A 3,353-nucleotide genomic window follows, 5' to 3' on the forward strand; every position below is an offset into this window, starting at 1 on the left:
ACACTAACTGCGGTTACTGAAACCACGCCTTCTTTCTTTGCGTGAACATTTGGGTGGCATTATGCAAATATTTCCACATAGTGAGGTAGATATGTGGGGGCGTGTTAGAACGAGCCGTTTTAGGGGTGTGTGGCAGAGTCTTAACTTTAATAAAGAATATCTCTTTGGTTTTGAGACTTTAGTCTTTGCAACTTCAGGGATCTTATCTATGCACAATCAGCTTGTAACACTCCAAAGAGAAATGAAAAATCGCATCATATGACCCCTTTAATAATTTAAACAGGCCTTTTAAGTTTGGGCAATAACTCCTGGCAGTGATGTGTTTTCGTGTAGTTGATTCTGTGCTAACTCTAATATTTATTTATTGTATTATTATTTTTTTTTTTAATGTTGTAGATTTAAGTAGCAAATGAGAATCGCTAAAAGGTCTTCTTAATGATTATCAGTTTGGTTTAAGATAATTAAAGCAACAGTTTTTCAATAACTAGAAGAATATGTAAAAGTATGGTATTTGGGGTAAACGCGCCCCTGCTGTTGGGGCGAAAGGCACAATAATTAACATGATAATTAATAGATGGCTGACTTTTCCAATAGTTGACATGACAGATGGTTAGATTCAGATGGTATAGCCTATTATGTTGGGTGTCCACCTTAGAGATAATCACCATGTTTAAAAACATCATATTTAAAAACATGATATTAATCATATCATATTATAAAATATAATTTGTTGTTACTACTGTAAATCTATATTAACTTATGGAATCTCCTTCAATGCTTTCTGAATCTTTACTTTTTATTTTGTTTCTGTATTTTAAAATATATTTTTATATTAACATTTTAATGACAGTATATTTATTGAACATTATTTATCAAACTAAGCAGAAAATAGCCTATTACAAACTTTGCTAAAGTGATTGTTTTGAACAAGTATTAACTTAGACAATGGGTATAAAAAAATATTTTAGCTAAAGTATTTATCAATACTATGCGCCTTTTACCCCGTGATTGTGAAACAAGAAACACCTCACATGATTTTACAGTGAAATGTGTCATTTTTCATGTTAATCAGGTCAATTTTGATCAAGAAAAATGCACTGTGGTTTTAATTCAGCGTAAATAGACTCGGCGCCGAAACTATCGCGGCACTGCTGAAGCACTGGCTTCAGAATGGCCTACATAAAATTATTTCTGCCGCTCTGCTCGACAGAGCAACATACGTATAAAAACTGAGCCGTATTGGGTCGGACTGTCCACACGGTATCTGTGACTGGACAAACGACCCAACGGAATGACCAGAGGTGTCGTTTCCCGATATTTTTGTTACCTGATTGAGTCTATAGGTAAGAGACAGCTTACTACAAGCCTATACTTGACGGCTGGTAAACATTTGTCGTTTTGTTTTGCTTAATTTGAATAAAGTGGTAAAGACTTGAGTAAAAGCCTGTCGACCATACTTTCTTATTGATATATTAAAAAGATTTTTTACATTGACAAAACAGGTAACATTAAGTTCCACTGAAGTGCCTTGAAATGCACAGCTTTATTCTGTGGTGTGTGCTACGGCTGCCTAATCGTTTTCACAAATACATGCCATAAAAAATAGATAACATGAAAATATGTATATAAAATACCAAAAAACATGGTTATTGGTTACCTACTATAGTTAAACCATGGTTTTTCTACACTAGCAATAGTTTAACCATGGTATTTGTAGTAAAACTGTGGTTATAGGCTACAATTGGTAATAAAAGCGCCCCCCCCCCCCCCCCCAAAAAAAAAAAAAAAACATGGTTAGCCTCCTATACTTTTACTATAGTAATACCATTGCTAATTTTCATAAAGGGATTGCGTATGATAATATGAAATAAATGTTTTAATAGATTATGACATCACAAAATATCAGGGAGTGAGATTTATTTGATTGTGATGCGAAGGAGGGTTACTTTAAACCCCATCAGAAATGGGTTGCGGTGCAGGGGGACGGGACTAGTGACAGATCATTGCAGGGTAAGTAGTGTAGCCTATCTGTGCTACCTGCTCAGTGCTACCTCCGGTAGATTGTCTGTTTATTAGTCATATGCATCTTCAGATCAGGTTTTTTAACTTATTAGAGGCACAGAACGCCACACAGCAACTTTTCGGCATTGCACAAAGCAAAAATCAATCAAAATCATCACAAAAAGTAAAGATCAAGTGTCTAACAAGGTCTCTGCGCATTAATTCGAATGGTTTGTTTTCCCTCACGGCATAAACGGTTATGACGTTTTTGTGGGCGTTCCCAGAGAACAAGAACAAAGTGATTATTATCATTTTTGTGACACAGAATGCCCCCTGTGAATTTCAGATGGGTCTTTTACAATGACAGTTTGCAATTTATGAGTAACATTTTAACATTACTTAGAGACATTTTATTCTACAAAAAAATCATACATTAAAAGTACCTAAGTTTTTATAGACCACAAATTTTTAATTTTTATATGTTCTGTGCCAAAATAATGACTTAGATTCTACATTTACACATATACACAGGGCCTTTTCTAGCCAATTTGACGCCCTAGGCGAAATCCCTATTGCCTTTGTCCCAATTATATATACTGTATATACACTACTTTTTTGTCTTTATCTGTTTTTTGTTCAATTTTTTTGTTGTTGTTTCTTGAAACATTGATTTAAAGTGTCAGTTATTGCATTATTATTTCAGTCAAATCTATAAAACCCCTTTTGTTACCCCAAACTACATATAAAAGCTTTATCAGTGGCATAAAAGTAACCAATGCAGCTACTTAATCATTTGCTACTCGTTAACGCGTTAACGTCCCCTTTAAATAACGTGACGCTCTGCCCTCTATGACGCTGCTCCCATTAAGCGCTGTTGGAAGTGAATTAATTGATTCAGCATTTCGAAACACCTCCGTAAGGATGCATTTAACTCGAAAAAGCGGTCTAATAAAGGATGTATTGATCTTGTGAATTAGCTAATTTTACTATACAAATATTTTTTAATTGGATGTTAAAGTTTATATGGGAATATTACATGACACGCTGATCCTTTAACAATGCATTGGCGCAAAAAACGCACACCTTTTGGACAAATCTGCCACAAATATTTGGACAAATGTGCCACAAAAGTGCCACAAATACTGCCTAAACAAAATACTGATTTTGTGCACTTTATTTACTGTACCAATATTTTCAATTGGCCTTTGAACTTAGCTTTATTGCATGGCAAAAAAAAGTGTTACCTTGCCAAATCACTGACCGGGCCCACTGATCTAATGGCATTGTTGAGCGCTCCAAATGCAAACTTTGCATGCAACAATCAGGCAGCAATTGACAGCACTCTGATCTAG

The 3,353-nt window shown here is 34.9% G+C and overlaps 1 protein-coding gene across 1 annotated transcript in view; it reads left to right on the top strand.

The window, feature by feature from the left end:
• LOC107566728 (CMP-N-acetylneuraminate-beta-galactosamide-alpha-2,3-sialyltransferase 2-like) overlaps nt 1–3,353 on the top strand; it is a 20,581-nt gene that overhangs the window by 4,827 nt on the left and 12,401 nt on the right. The gene's annotated exons all lie outside the window — the stretch shown is intronic.

The sequence above is a fragment of the Sinocyclocheilus grahami genome, unplaced genomic scaffold (genome assembly GCF_001515645.1).
Source record: "Sinocyclocheilus grahami isolate Dianchi unplaced genomic scaffold, SAMN03320097.WGS_v1.1 scaffold1096.1, whole genome shotgun sequence".
NCBI lineage: Eukaryota > Metazoa > Chordata > Actinopteri > Cypriniformes > Cyprinidae > Sinocyclocheilus > Sinocyclocheilus grahami.